The sequence below is a fragment of the Macaca nemestrina genome, chromosome 2 (genome assembly GCF_043159975.1).
Source record: "Macaca nemestrina isolate mMacNem1 chromosome 2, mMacNem.hap1, whole genome shotgun sequence".
NCBI lineage: Eukaryota > Metazoa > Chordata > Mammalia > Primates > Cercopithecidae > Macaca > Macaca nemestrina.
The window spans coordinates 91,668,304-91,693,934 of record NC_092126.1 but is presented as its reverse complement, the minus strand read 5'-3'; the positions used below and the strand labels follow the sequence as shown (position 1 = coordinate 91,693,934).

General features: G+C 37.8%; 1 protein-coding gene, 1 long non-coding RNA gene and 1 pseudogene across 7 annotated transcripts in view; 1 reads left to right on the top strand and 2 right to left on the bottom strand.

Annotated features, from left to right (window-relative positions):
- LOC105489979 (potassium calcium-activated channel subfamily M regulatory beta subunit 2) overlaps positions 1–25,631 on the bottom strand; it is a 415,168-nt gene that overhangs the window by 38,108 nt on the left and 351,429 nt on the right. The gene's annotated exons all lie outside the window — the stretch shown is intronic.
- LOC139361923 (uncharacterized) overlaps positions 1–25,631 on the top strand; it is a 145,594-nt gene that overhangs the window by 96,845 nt on the left and 23,118 nt on the right. The window contains exon 2 of the long non-coding RNA XR_011619914.1: positions 2,986–3,127. This is a non-coding gene — a long non-coding RNA (uncharacterized lncRNA). The remainder of the gene's footprint in view (positions 1–2,985; positions 3,128–25,631) is intronic.
- Positions 6,213–24,578, bottom strand: LOC105489978 (ankyrin repeat domain-containing protein 11-like; annotated as a pseudogene).

The window sequence follows — 25,631 nt, the reverse complement described above, 5'->3', positions numbered from 1 at the left end:
AATTGAATGAATTACTTCATAAGAATGAGGATTGGCTTAAACTTTCAAGAAGTTATTTCAACTTGGACTCCAGTAGAATCCTCTGATTGCTTTAGTAATTCCTTCACAGGGTTTGGTCACAATTTGAGTCTAGGTAAACCAATAAATTCCTGAGTGCTGTCCTGTTCCTGGCTATTAGGCAGCATTTAATAGACACATCATACAAATTATAAGTGTTTTGAAACTACAAAGTGAAAGGCACTGCAGTGATTTCAGTACATTTAGAATATTTTTCAGACTGTGTGTCATTATTCCAGCACTGTACCTTTGCTCTGTTTTAAGATGATATAGAAAGTGGGAGATGAAAATATATTTATTCTAATGAACTGTCTAAATCTTGTTGGAAAGGACTTAATGACTCCTCAGTTTATCCCAAAAAGTGCATTTGGAGTGTTTCCACCCTAGTTTTCTTTCATAAAGACAAACCATTACTTAAAACCTGCTAAAGTCATTGTTAATTAAAACAAAAGGAAGTATCTGCTTTAAAGGCAATAGTGTAAAGGTTCTGTGCAGGTTAAAAAAAAATTTCCGGGCTTCAAAGAAACACCTAGAATTCCAAATGTGTTAATGGAAGCTGGCTTGGAAGTTCTTTCCCAGCTCAAAGACAGCCCTTCTGAACACCTTAAGAAATTAATTCAATTTTGCTCATTTTATAGGACAAGAAACTTTTCATTTGAATTGTGATCAGGATAGGGATATAGAGACCGAAAAAGAAAGTACTTTATACAATTTTGTAATTTGGAATCCTAACATAAAATAGAGATATGCGTTGTATAGTGGCCGCACAGAGCTGTGGGCAGTGAGGAGAGGAAACCTGAATCTAATTCCACTATTAAATGATCTAGGAACTGGAGTGAACCTGGCAGAACCATTCCTATATAACTGCAGATGAGTATGATGTGAAAATTCAAAGCTAGAAGATACAATCTCAGCCCTGAGTAAAAGGAGGGAGTCAGTGGGAATGGGATCATTTCCCTGTCTCAGAAATTTATAAAGGGCCCTTTCCATTTCTCAAACACACACCTTGCTAGTTTCTATTTCCATGATTCGGTTCAGCCATTCCTTCTGTCTTCATGGTGAATGAGTTACCCTGTTTCAAAGCCATCTCAGATGACCCTCTTCTGTGAAGTCTTCTCTGACCCATATGAACAGCTTCTTCATCTCTACTCCCAGTTCTCGGTACTTACTTCTGCTAAGGCAAGGCAAAATCTATCCTGTTTGTGTGCAAATCTGCCTCCCATGCTAGGTTATAAGCATCTGTAGGGCAGGACTCTGTCTTATTCACCCTTATAGCACAATCCAGGACACATGGTATCACACTGGTTGTATTTGCTACCTTGACCATCTAAGTAGCTATTGGGAAATGTGGCCATTTAGTATGACTTTGGCCTCATGCACTGTGACTCATCTGCTGGGTGCAGTTGATGTCTCCTTTCTGATCCTTCTCTTAGCTTGCACTGAATTTCATTCTTCTTACTCTACTTCTTTTCTTTCCTTCTCTTCATTGTCCAGCTCCATCTATCCCTTTCATTGGCTTGGAGAGAAAATTTCTATTGCTTGGTGAAGTATCATTCACTAAGGTTTTCTTTAGATAGGGCAGCATGGCCTGATGAAAAGAGATGAGTGAGAGCAGCAGATGGGGCCATTTGTTTGTTTGCCTCCTGGCATCACCATATGCCAACTCTGTGACTTTGGACAAGTCAATTTAACATCTCTGAGTTTTTGTTTCCTTGACTGTAAAAATGGGAATAATAATATTTGCCTTTCTACGTTGCTTGGGAGACTAAATAAAACAATACATGTAAAAGTGTTTAAAGTAGACCATGAAACATAATAACATAATAATTGGTTAGTGGCACACACTAACCGATAGGTTACTTCTTTTTCACCCCATTATTAAACTTAAAAACAAATGGATTGAATTTTTTCCTTTTGTAAAAAATTCAATTAAGTCACTTCGTGCTTGTACATTTAGACTATTGACTTTTTTTTTTTCTTATGGGTCAGTGGCACTCAATAGAGGAAAAGTGGTTTTCCGAGATATAGGGTGATAAAATCTGAAGTACTTTCTCATTAGCATTAAGTTCGGATACCCATTCTGAGAGAGAAAAACATAAAGACGGTGCCTCTGAATGCTGGCCACACATGCTGGCCACACATTAGAATTATCTGGAAGAACTTTTAAAAAATACTGATGCCTGGGTCTCACTCCAGACCAATGAGAACCTCTGGGGGTGAGTCTCTGGCATTAATGTATTTTTGGAAGCTGTCCAGGTAATTGTGATGGGCAGCCGAGAAACACGACTATAACCTCTCAGGTTCTGATTTCATTTAAGTTTTATTATTTATGGATACTCTTTCTGTTTCTAGAAGCTTCTGCTGGGTGCCACTTTGCAGTGGCTTCTCACTTCCTACCAGTGCTGAGGCCTCAAGGTGACAGCTGCAAGGGCAAGTGAGATATGGGGTAGGAAAAGAACAAAGTGGTTGCAGTTTTCTGGTGTCAGTGGCCCTGAGTTACGCATCTGGGATAATCTTAATGAACTCTGCTTTATTAAATGAGCAAGCAGGAGCCCATGGAACTATTTAACACATAATTACATGCCTAATCTTGCATAAAACTGTAACACTGATGACATCACTCTGGCAACTCAAAAGGTCACTCTAAGCACAGAAACTTAGGGTTGCTTCTAATGTATGAGACTTTATCTTTGTAGGCGGTAAATTATATGTTCTCCTTAGGAATTGAGTTGTTTTGGCTTCAGAACCTTCAGGGAAGAAGCTAAATATATGCTGATAATTTTAGACTAATTAAGAAAATATTGGTGCATCTTATTACAATCTATTTTAAATGTCATTGGGATATTTTCCCTCCAAATCCACTACATACTTTACTTTGTTTTAGTTCATTTATTTGCCAAACATTTATAAGTCCCTCTTACATTCCAGGTGCTGTCCTAGGTACTGTGGGGACCAAAACATTCAGATCTGCTTCTAAGGAGTGCAGTCCATGGAAGAGTCAGAATAACAAATCAACATCTGTACTACGCCAGACCAGCTCCCTTCTAAGGTTTCTATGACTTCCCAGCAGGTATGTATAATAGTTGTCTCTCCACATTTACCTAAGCTCTCAGCTTGCTGAATTTGATATTGTTGCTCATTTACTTCTACTCTAAAGAGAAATGTTGTAAATGCTTTGCAACCTTGACTTAGAGGACAATGATCTCTCTCGGCTTTCCTTCTCATTATCTAGCTGCTCCTTCAATTTCTTTTGTGGATTCTTATTTCTCTACCTACCTCTTAAATGTCAGTATAATTTTGGGAAATAGTAAGTACCACTGAATAGTCTCTTGATAATGCTTCATAATAAGAATGAAAAATACTTTTCTCTCCCAATTTGATGCCTAGAAGATTGAGTGAATAGCCCTGCTTGCTGCCCAGTTGTAGAGGAAAAGAAGAGTGAATTGCAGAACACTATTGTCTTTTGAGAAGAATGAAATAAGAGATAATATATTCTTTGGATTTTTATTGCAGACTGCTTTTCTGTCTTTCTTTTTAATTTTTATGGGTGCATGGTATTGCATGTATTATGGGGTACATGAGTTATTTTGATACAGGCATCCAATGGGTAATAATCCTATCAGGGTAAATGCGGTATCCATCACCTTGAGCATTTATCATTTCATCATGTTACAAACCATCCAATTATTACTCTTTTAGTTATTTTAAAATGTGCAATAAATTATTGTAAACTGCAGTCACCCTGTTGTGCTATTAAATACTAGATCTTATTCATTCTATGTAACTATATTTTGTATCCATTAACCATCCTCATTCCATTTCCAACTCTCCTTCCAGCCTCTGGTAACCATCCTTCTACTCTGTATCTCCATGAATTCAATTGTTTTAACTTTTAGCTTCCACAAATGGGTGAGACCATGCAAACTTTTTCTTTCTGTGCCTGACTTATTTCACTTAATGTAATGACCTCCAGTTCTATCTATGTTGGAATAAATGACAGGATCTATTTTTTTATGGCTGAATAGTACTTCATTGTGTATATGTGCCACATTTTCTTTATGTATTCATCTGTCGATGGATACTTAGGTTGCTTCCAAATCTTGGCTATTGTGAATAGTGCTGCAACAAGCATGGTAGTACAGGTATCTCTTTGATATACTGAATTGCATTCTTTTGGGTTTATCTAGCAGCGGATTTGCTGGATTATATGGTAGTTCTATTTTTATTTTTTTGAGGAACCTCCAAACTGTTCTCCATAATGGTTGTACTAATTTACATTCCCACCAACAGTGTACAAGGGTTCCCTTTTCTCCACATCCTTACTAGCATTTGTTATTCCCTGTCTTTTGGATAAAAGCCATTTTAACTTGGGGTGAGATGATATCTCATTATAGTTTTAATTTGCATTTCTTTGATGACCAGTGATGATGAGCACTTTTTCATATACTTGTTTGCCATTTGTATGTCTTCTATCAAGAAATGTCTATTCAGAACTTTTGCCTATTCTTTAATCAGATTATTAGATTTTTTTCCTGTAGATTTGTTTGAGCTCCTTATATATTCTGGTTACTAATCGCTTGTCAGATGGATAGATTACAGATATTTTCTCCCATTCTGTGGGTTGTCTCTTCACTTTGTTGATTCTTTTCTTTGCTATGCAGAAGCTTTTTAACTTGATGTGATCTCATTGGTCAATTTTTGCTTTGTTTTCCTGTGTTTTGGGGGTATTGTTCAAGAAATCTTTGCCCAGACCAATGTCCTGGAGAGCTTCCTCAATGTTTTCTTACAGTGGTTTCATGGTTTGAGATCTTAGATTTAAGTTTGTAATCCATTTTGATTTGTTTTTTGCACATGGCAAGAGATGGAGTCTGGTTTCATTCTTCAGCATATAGATACTTAGTTTTCCCAGCACCATTTATTAAGAAGACTATCTTTTCCCCCAATGTATGTTCTTGCTACCTTTGTTGAAAATGAGTTTAATGTAGATGTGTAGATTTATTTGTGGGTTCTTATTTTGTCTCATTGGTCTATTTGTCTCTTTTTCTTCCAGTGCCATGCTGTTTTGGTTACTATAGCTGTATAGCATAATTTGATGTCAGATAATATGATTCCTCCCGTTGTGCTCTTTTTGGTCAGTATGGCTTTGGCTACTCTAGGTCTTTTGTGGTTCCATATAAATCATGGGATCATTTTTCTATTTCTGTGAAGAATGTCATTGGTATTTTGATAGGGATTGCATTGAATCTGTAGATTGCTTTGGGTAGTATGGACATTTTTAACAATATTGATTCTTCCAATCCATGACTATGGAATATCTTTTCATTTTCTGTGAACTCTTCAAATTTTTTGCATCATTGTTTTATAGTTTTCATTGTAGAGTTCTTTCACCTCTTTGGTTAAGTTTATTTCTAGATATTTTATTTTATTTGTAGTTATTGTAAGTGGAATTACTTTCTTAATTTCTTTTTCAGATTGTTTGCTGTTGGCATATAGAAATTCCACTATTTTTGTGTGTTGATTTTTGTATCCTGCAACTTTACTGAATTTGTTTATCAGTTCTAATGGGTTTTTGGGGAAGTCTTTAGGGTTTTTATAAGATTATGTAGTCTTCAAACAAGGATAATTTGACTTCTTCCTTTCCAATTTGGATGTCTTTTATTTCTCTCCCTTGTCTGATTGCTCTAGCTAGGGCTTCCATTACTATGTTGAATAACAGTGGTAAAAGTAGATATCCTTGGTGTGTTCCAGATCTCAGAGAAAAGGCTTTCACTTTTCTCCCATTCAGTATGATATCAGCTATGGGTATGTCATATATGGCCTTTCTTATGTTGAGATATGTTCCTTCTATGCCTAGTTTTTTGAGAGTTTTTTAATCATCAAGGGATATTGTATTTTATTAAGCGCTTTCTTTTTGAGTCAGTGACTAACATCACATTGTTTATTTTAATTTATTTTTGTTTTTTCTTTTTTAATTTTAATTTTTAAGTTATGGGGTACAAGTACAGGATGTGCAGGTTTGTTACATAGGTAAACATGTGCCATGATGGTTAGCTGCACCTATCAACCCACCACCTAGTAATTAAGCCCAGCATGTATTATCTATTTTTCCTAATGCTCTCCCTCCCCTCCCCTCACTCCCTGACAGACCCCGGTGTGTGTAGTTCCCCTCCCTGTGTCTATGTGTTCCCATTGTTCAGCTCTCCCTTATAAGTGAGAACATGCGGTGTTTGCTTTTCTGTGACCGCATTAGTTTGTTTAGGATAATGGCATCCAGCTCCATCTATGTCCCTGAAAGGAACATGATCTTGTTACTTTTTATGGATGCATAGTATTCCATGGTGTATATGTACCACATTTTCTTTATCCAGTCTATCATTGATGGGCATTTGGGTTGATTCCATGTCTTTGCTATTGTGAATAGTGCTGCAATGAGCCTACCAAACAAACAAACAACAACAACAACCAACAACAACAACAAAAAAACCAAAAACCCAAAAAGCGAGGACCAGATGGATTTACAGCTGAATTCTACCAGAAGTACTAAGCTGATACGCTTTCTTCTGAAACTATTCCAAACAATTGAAAAGGAGAGACTTCTCCCTAACACATTCTATAAGGCCAGCATCATCCTCATACCAAAACCTGACAGAGATACAACAAAAAAAGAAAACCTATATCCCAATATCACTGATGAACATACATGCAAAAATTCTCAATAAAATACTGGCAAACCGAATACAGCAGCATATCAGAAAGCTTATCCACCACAATTAAGTTGGCTTCAACCCCGGGATACAAGGCTGGTGCAACATACACAAATCAATAAACGTAATTCATCACATAAACGGATCTTAAAAAAAAAAACCCACATAATTATCTCAATAGATACAGAAAAGGCCTTTGATAAAATTCAACATCCGTTCATGTTAAAAACTCTTAATAAGCTAAGTATTGAAGGAACATACCTCAAAATAATAAAAGCCATTTATGACAAACTCACAGCCAATATCATACTAAATGGGCAAAAGCTGGAAGCCTTCCCCTTGAAAACCAGCACCAGACAAGGATGCCCTCTATCATCACTCCTATTCAATATAGTATGGAAATTCTGGCCGGGGCAATCAGGCAAGAGAAAGAAATAAACCATATTCAAATAGAAAGAGAGGAAGTCAAATTGTCTTTTTTTGCACATGACATGATCCTATATCTAGAAAACCCCATCATCTCTGCCCAAAAGCTTCTTAAGTTGATAAGCAACTTCAGCAAGGTCTCAAGATAAAAAATCAATGTGCAAAAGTCACAAGCATTCCTATACACCAACAACAGGCAAGCAGAGAGCCAAATCATAAATGAACTCACATTCACGCTTGCTATAAAGTGAATAAAATACCTAGGAATACAGCTAAGAAGGGAAGTGAAGGACCTCTTCAAGGAAAACTACAAACCACTGCCCAAGGAAATCACAGAGGACACAAACAAATGGAAAAATATTCCATGCTCATGGACAGGAAGAATCAATATCGTGAAAATGACCATACTGCCCGAAGTAATTTATAGATTCAATGCTATTCCTATTAAACTACCATTGACATTCTTCAGAGAATTAAATGCTTTTTCAACATCAATTGAAATGATCATATGGTTTTTGTCCTTCATTTTGTTTATATGATGTATCAGACTGATTGATTTGCATATGTTGAACCATCCATGCATCTCTGGGATAAATCTCACTTGGTCATGATGAATTATCTTTTTAATGTGTTGTTGAGTTTGATTTGTTATTTTGTTGAGGATTTTTGCATCAATATTCATCAGGGATATTTGTCTGTCATTTTCTTTTTTTGATGTCTTTGGTTTTTGTATCTGGGTAATAATGGTCTAATAGAAAGAGTTGGGAAGTGTTCTGTACTGCTCTATTTTTTTGAATAGTTTGAGTAGGACTGGTATTAGTTGTTCTTTAAGTGTTTGGTAAAATTCAGCAATGAATCCATTGGGTCCTGGGCTTTTCTTTGCAGGAAATTTTTACTAGGGCCTTGATCTCATTACTTATTGTTGGTCTTCTCAGGTTTTGAGTCCCTTTCTGGTTCAATTTTAGTGGATTGTATGTGCCTAGGAATTTATCTATTTCTTCTAAATTTTCCAATTTATTGCCATATAGTTGCTCATAGTAGTCTCTAATGATCTTTTGAATTTCTGTAGTATCAGGTGTACTGCCTGCTTTTTCTTCTCTGGTTTTATTTATTTGAGTCTTGTTTCCTTAGTCTGGCTAATGGTTTTTCAACTTTATCTTTTCAAAAAACCAACTTTTTGTTTCATTGATCTTTTGTGTTGTTTTTCTTCATTTCAGTTTCTTTATTTCTGCTCTAATCTTTGTTGTGTCTTTTCTTTGACTAAGTATGGATTTGGTTTGCTTCTGCTTTTTTAATTCTTTGAGGTGCATCATTAGGTTGTTTATTTGAAGTTTTTCTACTTTTTTGATGTAGGTGTCTACTGCTATAAACTTTCCTCTTACTACTGCTTTCACTGTATCCCATAGGTTTGGGTATATTGTATTTCCATTTTTATTTCAATAAAATTTTTAATTTTCTTCTTATTCATTGACTCTCTGGTCATTCAGGAGCATATTGTTTAATTTCCATACATTTGTATAGTTTCTGAAATTTCTCTTGATATTGATTTCTAGTTTTATTCCATTGTGGTCAGAAAAGATATTTGATATTATTTCAATTTTTTTGAATATTTAAAGACTTATTTGTGGCATAACATATGGTTTATCGTTGAGAATGATCTATGTGCCGAGGAGAAAGATGTGCATTCTGCAGCCATTGGAAGAAATGTTCTGTAAATATCTATTAGGTCAATTTATGTGATAGTGCAGATTAAATCCAATATTTCTTTGCTGATTTCTGTCTGGATGATCTGTCCAATACTGAAAGTGGGGTGTTGAAGCTATTATTGCCTTGGGATTTATCTCTTGCTTTAGCTCTAATAATATTTGCTTTTTATATCTAGAGGCTCCAGTGTTGGGTGCATATATATTTATAATTATTATATCCTCTTGCTGAATTAACCCCTTTATCATTACATAATGACCTTCTTTGTCTCTTTTTATAAATTTTCTTCTTTTTCCAAGTTTTGTAAGCTGGTTTATTTTCCATTTTCATTTACATTATAATGTAAGATGGTATCTTCCTTGTTTGGCTTTACAAGCATAAGAGTGGTAATATTAGTGGCAGGAACACCCATGATGACATTTCCAGAGCTCTGTCCAGCTGTTTATCATCAGCAAACTGTGTTTCATACACCCAGGACATAACTCAAGTACAAATATTAAATTTAATCTCAACTTTATTTAGGTCTGAGATTAGTGCATTAAAAGAATCTGTAATGAGGTTTAATATAGAGTCTTGTCATACACATAATCTATTTTTATTTAGTATATTATATTTTATATTATTTAATCAGCACATAGTTTTTATGTGTATGAGTTTTCTATTGCAACTTACAACAAATCACTGCACTCTTAGGCTACAATTCTGGAAGTCAGAGGTCCAAAATCTGCCTCCCTAACTGGGTTGATGTCAAGGTGCTGGCAGGAGCGGGACTGAGGTTCCTGTTCCCAGCCCCTAGAGGTCACCACATTCCTCGGCCTCCTACTCCAAGGCCAGCAAGGCCAGATACCAGAAGAAGCCTGAGGAGGGACCTCAGGCTCTAATGTCTTCAGCTTCTTCTGGTATTGCTGTGGCTTAGCCAGGAAAAGCTCTTAAACTTCAAGGACCCATGTGATTACCCTAGGCCAGCCCAGATAATCCTGGATAATCTCCCATGTGAAGTCACATACCCATAGCTTCCAGGGTCGTGACATAGGCACTTGGGGACCATTATCTTATTTACCTCACCATGTTTACAGAGTCTTTGACATTCTCAATAATAAAAAGTTTAAAAGTGATAGTTACAAACATATAAAAACTCAAAGGATGCCTCCTGCCCCAGCTGCATCACCTGTCAGCCCACAGCCAGTGCCATTCCACTCACACCTGTCTGCTTTCTGGGTATTGTTTAGCAAATCACATTGCATAGACTTTTTCAGTACATTTCTATGGAAGGGTCCTTATAAAAACAAACAAAACAAACCATAATGCCATTATCTTACCTAAAAATTTAATGGGAATTTTTTTCAACATCAAATATGGAATCAGTTCAGATTTCCCTGATTGTCACAGAAATCTTTAATTCAGAGTCCCCTCCGTCCCCCACAGTAACTTGTCATTTCGCAAATGCTTTTTACACCCTAGGTGCTGTGGATTCTAGCATCTCCCACAATGGCCAGGCATGACTTGCCATAAAGTATGATGGATGCAAGCAAATGTGGCCTCATTTGTCCCTCTGGCCTTGTCCTTACCACACTCCAACTATACTGTCTATGACCAGGGAGCTCTTCACAGAGCTCTGGTGATGACTTAAGACCCTCCCACCTGTGACTACCAGCCCTCCTTTCCAGCAGGACAGAGGGTTTTGAATACATCATGTTTTTCCTTGCTTCAGACCTAGAAGCAGTCACTTCCCCATGAAGGCTGAGTCCTCTTTGTGCTCACTGCTCCTGGGCTGGTTATAATGGTCATTTTGTCTAATCTTGATTCTATCATCCTATGCACTGGCTATACCTGTGGAATGGTATTTCCTCATTCCAGACTTGGATGGATCTGCCTTGCAGGTCTAACAGTCCCACAGTAACAAAGAGAGGGACCAGTAGCAACCCCTGCAGCCCTCCTTCCACTTGGTGTAATCCTTCGCCTGATAAAACACAACCAGACCTACATGTCTCATGGATACAAGCCTTTTTTAAGATGGTGCTTGTTGTGAATACTATGAGAGGCTGTTCAGGTGTTGATCCAAGGTGAGAAAGCTGGGGGCAGATAGAGGGGACAGCTGGCCTTTGAGGTCCGGGAGGCAAAAATGTACTTCCTCAGCCCAGCACCATGAGACTGACTTACTAGCCCAGCACCATGAGACTAGTTAGGATAGGGGAACATGAAGCTACAGAATGACCCAGACATCAGGACAGGGCAGACATGTGAAGGGCCAAGGGAAGATGCCAACCTTGTCATGCCCGTTGGTAGTGGTGTTCTGCAAAGGCGTATTACCGTCCAGGCCTTTGGTGTTCACCTTTGTACCTGGGGCCAGTGGCTGCTTTGCAACCTTGTAATATCCCTGGTTAAATGTTTCATGCAGCACTGTCCAGCCTGTGAAGTCCTTGGTGTTGATGTCCATTCACTCACATATGAGCCCTTTGATGTTCTGGATATCCCTTCGGATGGCAGCTCAGTGCAGAAAGGTCTCTCCTTGTTCGTTTCTCTTGTTCCCTTTATCTTTGTTTTTTGAGGCAGAGTTAGCTATTCCCTTCCAACACACTGTAGACTGGGAGGGGTGATTTGGTGTTTTGTCCTCTGGGCTGTTTTCAGACTCCTTGGCTGTCATCTGCATGAGAAGAGCCACCTGCTGGTGTTCAGAGATGAGGTAGTTGGCTTGGATCCCAGAGAGCCCCATGCCAAATAGCAGGCTGGACTTCTGGATGACAGGTTCCTTCTTAATCCTCTTCTCAGAACCCTGCTTCTCTTTCTTCTTGGCTATAGGAACCTCCACCTCATGCCATGGTGCTTCAGGGAGTGTATCAGCCTTGCAGTCCCACAAGAGAGACTGGGCTGGAGGCATCTGTATCTGAGTCCTTCTACTCTCCATTGGCCCCCATGGTGAAGAGCAGCTTCTGCTTGGTGGCTTGCTCTCTCACTTCCTTCCCTCCAACACTCTAGTCCAGCTTTGAGGTCTTGGTTAGAGAAACTTTATCTTATCATTTTTTCCCCTAGTTTATTTATCTGCCATGTCATCACTGAGAGAAAATTCTTGTCATGTTTTAGAACATTTACCCTTGGCCATCATTCTGCTCCCCTCACTTGATATTCATTTGCAATGTCATTCCTTTGTCATCACCTGTCTGCAATTCCACAGCTGAAAGTGTTAGTGAGGAATTAAATCCAGTGGAGGTGTGTCCCAGAGTAGGGCCGTATATATTTGATTCCATAGCTGAAAATTAGTATTGATAGAAGCTGACTATTAAATCTAATGGTGGTATGTCTGAGAGCAGGACTGTGTACATTTAGGCTCCAAGGGCTGAGTGACTCCATGGTGGCTCAGCAGCAGAACATGGGCACTGTCGGTGTAGCTTGTGGCTGTTTACTCGGCTGTGTGGCCTGAGAGAAAGGGCAGCAGTGGCAGTGCAGGCTCCAAGCACCAGCCAAGATGGGAGGGCTGGGTGGGAGCATGGGTGTGCCCAGTGCTCAGACAGGTACTGTGGCACCCAATGCAGGCACTACTGAGAGGGCGTCAGGCTGCAGGCTTGGCAGTGGCACTTCCCCAGCTGGAGCTCTTAGTCCATCACTAGTTTTGTCTTGAAATCTCTTTCATACCACGTAAATATAGCTACTCCTGCTCTTTTTTGGTTTTCATTTGCATGGAATATCTTTTTCTACTTCTTTATTTTTAGCCTATGGGTATACATAGGCGAAGTGTGTTCCTTGTAGGCAACAGACCATTTGGTCTTTTTTTTTTTTTTTTTTTAATCCATTCAGCCATTATGTGTCTTTTGATTGAAGACTTTAGTTTATTTCCATCCAATGTTATTATTGACAAGTAAAGATGTACTCTTGCGATTTTATTATGTGCTTTCTGGTTGTTTTGCAGTCTTCTCTTTCTTCCTTCTTTTCTTCCCATCTTCCTTTCTGTGAAGGTAATTTTTTTTCTAATGGTATGTTTTAATTTCTTGCTTTTAATTTTTTGCATATGTGTTGTAGGTTTTTTGATTTGAGGTTACCATGAGGCTTGCAAAAAACATCTTATAACCCATTATTTTAAGCTGATGACAGCACTGATTTCAAAAACGAACAAAAACAACAAGCAGAAAAATAAGGAAAGAGGAAAACTAATACAAATTTGACATTTTAACTCAATTCATCCCACTTTTAAACTTTTAGTCATTTCTATTTATTCCTTATTATACTATGTCTTGAAAAGATGTTGCAATTCTTATTTTTGATAGGTTTTTCTTTTAGTCTTTCTGCTCAAGATATGAGTACTTTGTATACCACAATTACAATGTTATAATATTCTGAGTTTGTCTGTGTACTTGCTGTTTTCAGTGGATTTTGTACCTTTAGATGATTTTTCTTGCTTAACATCCTTTTCTTTCAGGCTGAAGAACTGCATTTCTCATAGGACAGGTCTGGTATTGATGAAATCCCTCAGCTTTTCTTTGTATGGGAAAATATTTTCTCTTTCATGTTTGAAAGATATTTTTGCTGGGTACACTATTTTAAAACGAAAGTTTTTTTTTTTTCTTTTCTTTTAGCCCTTTAAATATGTCATGCCACCCTCTCCTGGCCTGAGAGGTTTCCACTGAGATGTCTGCTGCCAGATACACTGGAATGTGTTTGTATGTTATTTACTTCTTTTCTCTTGCTTCTTTTAATATCCTTTCTTTATTCCTGAACTTTGTGAGTTTGATTGGTAAATGCTTTGAGGTAGTCTTCTTTTGATTAAATCTGTTTGGTGTTCTATAACTTTCCTGTACTTGAATATTTGATATCTTTCTCTAGGTTTGAGATTTTCTTGTTATTATCCCTTTGAATACCCTTTCTACTCTATCTCTTTCTCTGCCTCCACTTTAAGGCCAATAACTCTTAGATTTGCCCTTTTGAGGCTATTTTCCAGATCCTGTCGGTGTGGTTCATTGTTTTTTATTCTTTTTTCTTTTGTCTCCTCTGACTGTGTTTTCAAATAGCCTGTTTCCAAGCTCACTAATGATTTCTTCTGCTTCATTAGTTCAGCTGTTGGAAGACTGATACATTCTTCAGTATGTCAGTTAAATTTTTCAACTCCAGAATTTCTACTTAATTTTTAAAAATTATTTCAATCTCTTTGTTAAATTTAGCTGGTAGGATTTTTAATTCCTTCTCTGTGTTGTCTTGAATTCCACTGAGCTTCCTTAAAATAGTTATGTTGAATTTTCTGTCTGAAAGGTCACATGTGTCTGTCATCCTGGGATTGGACACTTATGCCTTATTTAGTTCATTTTGTGAGGTCATGTTTTCCTGGATCATCTTGATGCTTGTGGATATTCAGCAATGTCTGGGCATTGAAGAGTTAGCTATTTATCATAGTCTTTGCAGTCTGGGGTAGTTTGTATCTGTCCTTGGGAAGGCTTTCCAGGTATTCAAGAGGTATAAAGTGTTGTGATCTAAATCTTTGGTCACTGCAGCTGTATCTGCATTATGGGGTACCTCAAGCCCAGTAACACTGTGGCTTTTGCAGACTTGTAGAGCTACTGCCTTGATTGTCTTGGTAAGATGCAGTAGAATTCCCTGGATGACCAGGCAGAGACCCTTCTTCTCTTCCTTTACTTTTCCCTGAACAAATGAAGTTTCTCTCTTTGTGCCAATTTGCCTGGAGCTGTTGGAGGGGTGACATAAGCACCTCTGTGGCCACCACCACTGGGACTGCACTGGGTTGGATCCAAAGTCGGCACAGCACTATTTCTTACCCAAGGTGCACAGTGACCACTGTCTGGCTACTGCTGATATTCATTCAAGGACAAAATCCCTTCAGGCAGCAGATAGTGAACCCGGCTAGGCCTGCATCTCTTTTCATGGCAGTGATCACCCCTCCAGCCCAGGGTGAGTCCAGAAATGCCTTTCAGGAACCAAGATCTGGAACTGGGGACCCCAGAAGCCTGCTTGGTGCCCTACTCTACTGTGGCCAAGTTGGTACCCAAGCTGCAAGACCAAGTGCCCTTTAGTCTTCCCTCTCCTTTCCTCAACAGAAGAAGTCTCTCTCTATGGCCCCCACAGCTGAGAATGTGCTGGGTCACACTAAAAGCCAGCATGGCCCTGGGTCTCACTTAAGCCCTGTGATAAGTACTGCCTGGCAATCACTGATGTTTATTCAAGGCCCAAGGACTCTTTAGTCAGCAGGTGATAAATCCTACCTGGACTAGGTTCTTCCCTTCAAGGCAGTGGGTTCCCTTCTGGCCCACAGGGTATCCAGAAATGTCGCCCATAATCAAGGGCCTGGAATAGAGTCCTTAGGACTTTGCCAGGTGCCATATTCCACTGTGGTTGAGCTGGTATCCACGTTCCAAGACAAAGTTCCCTTTACTCTCCCCCGGCCTCTCCTCAAGCAGAGGAAAGGAGTCTCTCCTGGAGCTGGAAGCTGCACTGCCCTGGTTTGGGGGAGGGGTGACGCAAGTAATCCCTTAGTTGCCCCGGATGGTGTCTCACTGGGTTGTGTGCCCACCAAATGCACTGGTTATGAGCCCAGCACAGCATCAGGACTTGCCCAGGAATTGCAGTCTTTGTGGCCTAGACTGCCTTTCAAGTTTATTTAGGACCCTAGAGCACTTTTTCTCACAGTAATGGGGCTAGCTGGAACTCAGGCTCTGACCACTGAGGTGGACAATTCCTCTCTGGCTAGGGCTTGTTTAAATGTTCCATCTGGTGGTGCCAGCTGAGTTCTGCCCCCATGTTTTCCACTGTGACAGGGCAGCTGTGAATGTCAATGCAAAGTCCCACAATCGCTATACTCTCTTCCAGGTACACAGATTCTGTCTCTGTGCCATGCAGCTTCTACTGGGGGATGGAGGTGGCAATGTGGGCAATTCAAGACTGGTTTTCCTACCCTTTTCAATGTATCTTTCCTTGCTATGATGTTAAAACCTGGTACTGTGATTGCTCACCTGATTTTTGCTCCTTATGAAGGCATTTTCCTGTGTGGATAGTCTTTCAATTTGGTGTTCCTATGACTTGACAGTGGTGGGGATCACTGGAGGGTTCTATTTGGTTGTCTTGCAACCTGCTTTTCAGTAGCTGGGGCAACCACGTATGGACTCCTCTGACTGGCAATGGTGTGGTGGTCACTTGTGACCTCCGTCATGTGTTATGTAAAACAACTGTTGTTCATGTAATCATGACACATTGACATCTGTTTCAGGAGGACAGCAGCTTAAGTTAAATAATGGACCTGTCCTTTAGCCTGCTGTTGACCTGGTTCATTAGACTCAACAACGGGCTTTTATTCAGAGCTTTGGGTTTCTAATCTTCACTCTGTCACCGAGCAATAGTAAACTGCAGACAAAACACCCGCTATTCCCCCAGTTTCACCATCTGTGAAAATATGAGTGTGGAGCTAATCTGTATTCTTTTAATCAATTCAGCATTCACTTCTTTATCCAACAAATATTTACTGAACTTGTAGTTAGGTGGCAGGCACCAAGTTGGGTGTTGGGAACATATTGATAAACATATCAGACAATGCCTCTACTCTTATAGAACTTTGGTCTAGAGGAGTAGACAAGGAGGTCAGGCAAGTGTGGATGGGTATCTTTAATATAAGATTGCTATGCACGTTCATCAATAATAAAATAAGTTTTGCATTGCATCACTTCTCTGGTCATCACAGCTGTCAGAAATGACCATCTCAGGGTTTAGTTGAAAGCACTTTTAAATTGGATTCAGAGTGCAATCCCAGCTCCATTATTTAGTAATTATATGACAGAAATACATTGTTAAATTCCCTGAGTTTCATTTTCCTCATCAAGAAAATTAGAGTAATAGCAGATGTTACAGGATTTCTATGTGACAGTTATTTGAAATAATATATATGGTATTCAGTAGGTACTCAGTAAATGTTAGTTTCCTCCATTTGGGGGAAATAGCAGATTTTTTTTTTTTTTCAAAATTTGGCCATACTAATACATAAAGCCCTTCTGTTTGATTTTTTTCCAAAGAACCCGAAAGCTCTCTGAAGAAATGGAAAACACATTTTTACATGATCTTAATTCGTTCACTATTTGATAATTTACCTTTAATGCGCTGTACAAGTGAATAATCACAACCGACATTCAGTTTGATTCCTTCCATGCTACACATTTAAAACCAGCTTAATTGTTAAACATTCACTCTTTTGGGCATCACACGTACCCAACTGGTGTGAGGAAACCTGCTCATGACTCACGTGTTCCTCCTAGATCAGTATAAATGACAGATTTATGTTGAAACCACCCTTTCCTTCATGGTGAATGTGGTTTAACTCTTGGTTCTATCTCAATTGATAATCAAGGGATTTAAACTATAAGAAGAGTTCTTTATGGAGAAGAATTAGAGATGACAACAATAGACATGAAGATGTGAGATACTTCTCTAGACCTATGTACATAATGCATTTATATGCATTATGTCATTTAATTCTGACAGTAACTATTATGAGAACTCTATTTACCCAAAGAGAAAACTGATATTCAGAAAACTAATTTTCTCAGGTCACATAGCTGTTCATTGGTGAAGATAAAATTTCAATCCAAGCTTGTACAACTTCAAAACCAATGTTCCCTCAACCAGTACATTTTTGCTAGGCAAATTAAGTACCAAAACCCTTATCAAAGAAATAATGGTTGTTAAGTGATGATGGCAACATTCAGCTTATTTCTTCCATTAATTCTTCATGACACAAAATTTAGAGAGAGAGGGAAAATGAGGGATGATAGAAGACTGTGGCAGGCTGAGAAAAGGACAAGAGAATAAAATATAATGGTAAGAATATGGACAGATGGACCCAAACCTAGGCTTTGCTCCTTATTATTTGAGTGGTCTTGGACAATTTCTAATACTTTTTTACATTTGTCTTTTCTTCTGTAAAATTAGCATGATAATAACAGTATATACCTCATGCAGTTCTTGTGAAGATTGAGTTAACATATGTGGTATACTTTGTGATGTTACAATGCGATAATTTTATACCATATATGTGCATATGTAACAGTACTTACTACATGTAACATGAATATATATGAGTTAATACATATATATGTTAATACCTGAATATATATGATATATATATGTGAGTTAATGTGTGAAAAATGTCTGTAAGATGGGAAGCAGTAAGTATATGCTATTACCACTTAAGAATGAGTTACATATATATTAGATTTGAAAGACAAAATCGGTGTAAAAGTTCACACAGTTAAATGTATTTGGCAGACATTCATAGATGTGATCTTTAATTTTTTATGGAGAAAGGCATGAAGAAAAGAGTGAACCATGGGAAGAGCACTAGCTCTGCTATTAACTCATCTGTAACTGGGGTCCTTTTGCCTCCTGGTCTCCTATTCCTTATATGTAACATGTGGGATTGAAAAAGATGAGTCGAAGGTTCCTTTCACCTGAAAAGTTTTCTTATGTTCTACTTTGGAAAGTTGCAATCAAGGTCTGTTCCTGCAACTTATTTGACTTATAATCTGTCTTTGGTTAAATGTAATTTCTATTTTACATTTGGTTTATTTCTTAAATGAATATTCAGTAATGCTCATGGCAAATCCAGTAAAGCTGAGGGCAGAAAGATTAAGCATCAAATGGGAAGGCAAAATGAAAGCCCTCCATTGATCCTTGTTAATGATTTCTATAGGCTGCATTTCTATAGAGTTGGGCATCTTGGGCACAAACCTTATGGTGTTAGGATCCAACTACGTTTTTGTAACTTGTTTCTTCCTCACCCTATTCCATTTCCCCACGGAGCCCCATCTCTAAAACAATGGATAAACTACTACTGCATCCCAAAGGGGAGCTAATGATTAATTGTGGAAATTTTAAATGTTATAGCAAGTTGGTAAGGGAGGTATTTTGTGGCCAAGAAAATATGGTTCACTGGACCTATTCTATCCAACTGTGGTGGTTATTGGGTGAACTATAATTAAATTTGTCCACAGCCACTCTGAACTCATAATATGTGTAAAATTCTATTCCTGAAGGGAACCAGCATACTGAACTCAGTGTTCTCAGCCTGAAAGTGAGTCATTCAGCCCTTTCTTTTTGGCAATAGGACAAAACTTCCTTTGATTTATTCATGTCTTTTATTGCTTAGTGCAATTGTGGTAAGAAACTCTGGAGATAGAGATGACTGAGTTTGAATTCCATTTCTGTTCTTTTGCTACCAGTGTTACATTGGGCGCAAGCCAATTAACTTTTTTGTCTTAATACTCTTGTCTCTAAAATGAGACTGTTAATGCAACCTTTAAAATTTCTTGTGAAGATTAATTAAAATAATAGGCCTGACATTATTAGTAGCTATTTATTTACACATAGCTGTTGATTTATATGTATACAAATGAATATGCTTTTTTGTATATCCTAATATACCTAACATGCCAATGTTTTAACTTTATATGCGCACATACTTTAAAAGAGAAAATTCTATAAACCATAGTGTGCAGTTGAATAAAGTTTTACAAACCAAATACACATGTAAAACCAGCATCTAAGTCAAGAAACAGAATTGTAGCAGAATCACAGAACCCCTTTTTATTCACCTTCCATTCTCTACTTACTTTCCAGGGATAACCACTATTCTGGTTTTTAAATATTATATATTCATTTCATAAGTTTTTAAATTTTGCAAAATTTGAATCAGTCAATATGGAGTTTTTCTATCTTATAATGTTATTTGTAATGTTATATTTGAAATATTATGTTTGTAGTTTTATATTTTTAATATTCCTCAATGTCATTCTGTATGGCAATTACCAATTATTGTTATTACTGTATATTTTGTCATGTAAATTCATAGGATGTAGAATATGTATATTTTAAATTGTATTATTAGAAACTGCCAAAAAGTTCTCCTATGTGATTGTCAAATTTATATTATAACTTATTGAGCACAATAGTTAACAGTTACTCTAAATCTTTCAAAAAATTAGCATTGCCTAAATTTTCATTCTAGTTATTTTAGTGAGTGTGTGATGGTATCTTATTGAACATTTTCATTTCTTTGATTAATAATGATGTTTATTATCTCTTTAGATGTTTATTAGATTTTTAAAAATATTTTTTCATCTTTAATTCTTTTTCATTTAAGACTTTTGGCCATATTTCTGCCTGATTCCTAGCATGCTAAATTAACAGCATTAGCCTGACTGAAGGGATTTGAGACATAATTCAGAGAAATCATTGAATATTAGCATTCGTCAGAGATATTCTGGGCCAGATGCCAACATTAAGAGTGGATACTTTTTGGGTTTCTTGGATAGTTTTTTTTTAAGGCTTCAGGTAAAAGTCCACTTAGAAGCAAATGGATCCAATAGTAAAAGCAGACTTTTACAATGCAAAAGACATTAAGCAGATAAAGGAAAATGTATTTTAAATTCTAAATCCTACTCTGACTCATTGAAGGGTTATACTTAAAGATATATTTTAAAAAATCAGTTAACAGGAATAATGATTCTCTTTGGATGGCTACAGGTCTAAGAAAAACCAGGTCAGGTCAAATTGCTTGGATTCTATGGTGAAAGACTCTTGAGAAATATTAAATTAGATACCCCCTTAAAAAAATCTGTGCTTTCAGAATTGCCTGGAAAATGTCTGATAAGATGACTCTGGTGCCAAGGAAGCCCTATAAATAACATAAATAACTTAGAATAGTTTCAGAGCTTGCATCTCCTACATTTTGTAGCATATAGATTCTTGAGTTCTAAATTAGGGACTTAGAACCCAAAGGATTAGGAGAAATCACTTTAGATGAGTGACTAACAGAATTTGGGATCTTGAATTCTTCAATCCACACATGTACTCCTCAAAGACAACCCAGTTTACGAGGAAGCATGGATCAAGAAAGCAGATGAACTTGGTTTTACCTCTCACTTCTGTTCCTTCCTTGCTATATGACATGTGGTAAGCTAGTTAACCTCTGAATCTCATTGTCCTTATCTGTAAAAATGAAGGTTGTAATAGCTACCTCCAACAATTGTTTTGGTATGATGCAAGAAGACATGTTAAATGTCTGGAACATGGTAGGTACTAATAAATGCAAATTATTTCTCCCAAAAGAACAGATTTGGTTATTTTGTCCAACATCTGCTATCAAGACCCAGAAGAACTGCCTCTTTGCCCATAGGGAAAGCAGCCAATACAGATAGTTGTTTTCTTGGGAAAATAGACATCAGTCTGTTAAGAAGCATTCATTAAAAGTGGCTTCATGTTAGAAGGTGTCGGGTGCGTAGGCTCCATGAAAGAAATGATTTAGGCCAGAAAACTAGAGGTGGTCCATCACTCCTCCCTGTTCCTCACCCCTCATCCCAGCAGTCACCAAACTTTTGCTTATAATATATTCTTTTTTTTTGGACAGAGTCTTGCTCTGTTGGCAAGGCTGGAGTGCAGTGGCACAATCTCGGCTTACTGCAACCTCCGTCTCCTGGGCTCAAGCAATTCTCCTGCCTCAGCCTCCTGAGTGGCTGGGATTACAGGCATGTGCAACTATGCTCAGCTGATTTTTGTATTTTCGGTAGAGACGGGGTTTCACCATGTTGGCCAGGCTGGTCTCGAACCCCTGACCTCAGGTAATCCGCCTGCCTCAGCCTCCCAAAGTGCTGGGATTATAGGTGTGAGCCACCATGCCCATCATATATTCTTAATTCATTTGGTCCCCTTCGCTGCAAACAAAACAAAACAAAACAAAAATATCTTCTTAATATCTCTAGAGAAGCTCTGTCCAGTAGAAGTAGAATGTGTGTCACGCATATAATTTTAAATTTTCTAGCATTACATTAAAATAATAAAAGAAACAGGAAAAAATAATTCTAATAATATATTTTATTTTACCTAATATGCCCAAAATATTATAATATCATCATGTAATAAAAATAAAGGTATAATTTACATTACTTTCACCAATGCTTTGAAAGTCAGTGCATATTTTATACTTATAGTACTTTGCAATGCAGACCAACCACATCTGGAGTGCTCAGTAGTCACCTGTGGCTAGTGGCTACTATTTTGCACTATTTTAGAATCTGCTGTCTGTCAATATATAAATTCTAGCAACAATAATAAAAAGTCAAAAATCATCACTATTTTTATTTATTGGGCACTCGGTATGTAATAGGTCTTATGTTTCATATGTATTACATTGATAACCCTATCAGATATGTGTTATTACTACTCCATTTTATGAATGAGGATGCTGAGGCTTAGGGAGGTTAACTAATTTGTGCAAGGTCATGCAGATTTTCAAGCAGTAGATCTGGGATTCAAACCCAAGTTAGTTTGACTCCAATACCAATCATGCTGCTTTTCCTGTAATAATCAAATTGCCTCCTAACTGGTTCGCTTGCCTTACAGCAGGACATTTTGATATGGCTGTGTTGTAGTAGCCACTTGAAATTGTAATACCATTATTTTGTTATTTCTACCAAGTCATTCATGTCATGCACATCCCTAGATCCTATGAACAATTTATAGACAGTAAAGAGGACAGAGGAACATGTTATAAAATATTATGGGAGTCAGTCAGCAAAATTGATACTTTGAGCCTAAACCTATTTGTCATCATATTCATGAGGAACTTCCAATCCCTCCTTGCATCCCTGAACCTCAAGTGGGAGGCATGGGGTTGGGGTCAAGTGCAGAAATGCAATAGATATTCAGGATGGATTAAGATTGTTGGAGAAAATGCCAGCATTGTCCCTATAAGGAATAAAGATTCATTAGGGAGAAGACTGATTCCAGATGTGGGACAGGAAATATGAAAGATGAATTATACTAACTAGCAGGGCATCTATCAAAGACTATCAGGATTGCTTCAAAAGAGTTCAGGGACCAACTTGAAGATGGAACAAAGAAAGGGCAATCTAAGTATCAATCAGGATGACAGCTGAAATGGATAGAAATCCAGCAGATATATTTAACCCATAATTTCATAGTGCTTTAAAAAGAACTAATTGGTCACCATTAGAAGATGCTAGGTAATCAATTTATTATACTGAAACCTGGTAAGTATAGGAAAAGAATCCATCATTTATCCTATATTTCTTTTATTAACTAAAGCACTGGGAAACCAAATAGTAGGTGAAGTAAAGGTTTTCTTTGTAGAAGTATTTAACTTAGTTAATGAGGATGGGATAGTAGAATTAAACTATCATCACTTTGCAACTCATAATGGGTTAATGTACTGAGACCTTGATCATGAATGATTTTTATTATCAAAAAGAGAACAACCACAATATCAATTATGATTTAGTCTGACAAAAAAACCTGAACCCGAATATAATCAATCCCCTAGATCCTATGAACGATTTATAGACAGTAAGGAGGACAGAGGAACATGTTATAAAATATTATGGGAGTCAGTCAGCAAAATTGATACTGAGAAACTCTACACTACAAAGTGGAGCCTTTAATAAATAAATTGCAAAGATAAATTGGAGAAAGAATCTATAAATTAAATGTAACTTAAAGGACATATTGACTATGATGTTTGCACTTTTTCAAATTCTAATTTACACACTGTAAAGAAAAAAAGTCATGTTCTCCCTTGTTCTTCTTAATTTTTATCTATGCCATTACAATTCTTCTAGTTTACTTCTTTTCGTATATCCATCAATGGCTTCCCATCATCTGTAAGTAAACCCAAGAAAGATTTTTGCAGTGCCTTACTTCAAGGAGGCGACCATAAGTATAAACTTTAGAGATGGTCTCCTGGAAGAGGTGGATATTGATAGCCAAAGAAAATGAATAACAGTGGGAAGACTGTCTGGAAAAGGCCATCAAATAGGCTCACTGATGTGAGCCTTTTGTGTGAAGGCTGGGTGGGAGGCTGGGGCCTCTTCAAGTCGAAGGTCTGTGTTGTGCAGCTGGAGAATAACGCACTGTGAAAAATCCAGACTTGGGTATGGGAGGAGTTGGTCCTTGGTACAGTGGGATTCATCACTGTACATTCCTTTTGCCCCTTAAGTATCAATACGAGATGATGCTTTCTTCATCCTTTCCGCTCACATTTCACACATTTTCTTGTAGTCCATGCCATGGAATTTCCAGATGCTGAAGGTCAGGCTGACGGAGAGACTGCCAGTTATGCATAACTTTATGCTGTGCCATTCATAACCAGTCACAGCATAAGATGTCTTGACACTTCAACTGAAATGGATGATTAAATGACTAAATTATAACATCACTCTTGTGCAGGTGGTGGTAAGGAAATGCCCAGTGGTCAAGTGCCAGGAGTCCGGTTGGAGGGTATTGGTGCTACAGGGAGGGAGACCTTAACTGGTTAGTCCAGAGCCAGTAGACAAATCCAGGCCAAACAGTAACGTGCAGGTACAAACTCTAACATCAAATATTATATGCCAATTCAGACTGACCTCGATGTGTTCCTCAGGGTGAAAGATGGTTCAGGATCATAGAGAATGGTATACTGACTTCTCCTACCTTCAAGATTTGAGACATGCTTGACTGTATGATGCAGGGAATGAGTCTGGAACAGGTGTGTGTGTGTGTTTGTGTATGTGTGTGTGTGTGTGTGTGTGTGTGTGTCTTAAAGGGTAGGAATCAGGCATAGTATATTTGACATTAGATTCACATGACTATCAGCTTTCCTCCTTATTGACAATGTGGCTTTGACTTGGCCATTAAGCCTGTCTTAGCCTGTTTTTTTTTGTTTTTAAAATAGAATTGTTATTGGTACATAGTAGGAATTCAACCGAATAGCTCTTCTTAATGGATTTATCTTAAATTTTCGGTTGTATCAAGGTCAAAAGATGACTCAATTTCTTTGTTTCTGAACTTTTTCACCTTCTTGAAACTGCTACATAGGGTCAAAATAAAACTCCTTTCAAATTCCCTTTGGCATATTGCTTTCAAAGCATGTTAAATGAATGAAAAGAAACACTGCAAGCAAATTGTAGAGGTAAAAAATGGTCATTGTGTTTTTCAAGAAAATTCCATGGGAACAAAGGAAATGCAGCTGCAGTAGCCAGGGAGCATTTGTCTAGAGTGGTCCATGATGAATCATGGAGCTGGGGAAATAATTTCAGATGATGTGATGCATCCCTAGAGCTGGATTTTACTCATCACTGGGTAAACAGGGTTATTAAGGGAAACTTGATGACAAATCAACCTAAGCTTGTGCCGTGACTATTTATGCTTTATGGAATTTACTAAAAATAATACTATAAACACCTATTTACTGTTAGGTGATGTATTAAGTCCTTTGTCATCTGAGACTCCTAAGCCCCTTAGAAGTCATTTTTCTCCCCTGCATTTTTTGATCAATTTCTTTGAAATATTGTAAATGAGGAGTTATCCAGCTATTGGTTAAACACCTTTAGTGGATGGGAACCCACTTTCTCTGAAGACAACCCCTCTTATTGTTATACATTTCTGTTTGATGAAAAGTGTTTCTAGAATTTGAACTAGAAATTGTTTCCCAAGAGTTCCACTAATGTTCCTGGTTCAGCACTCTGGATTGCTTTCCAGATATTTTTGTACATCTTGCCATGTAATGTCTTGACAACATTTCTGACTTTTTTCTTTTTTTGAGACGGCGTCTTGCACTGTCATCCGGGCTGGAGTGCAGTGGCGTGATCTTGGCTCACTGAAACCTCTGCCTCCCAGGTTCAGGGAATTCTCCTACCTCAGCCTCCTGAGTAGCTGGGATTACAGGTGTCAGCCACCACACCCAGCTAATTTTTTGTATTTTTAGTA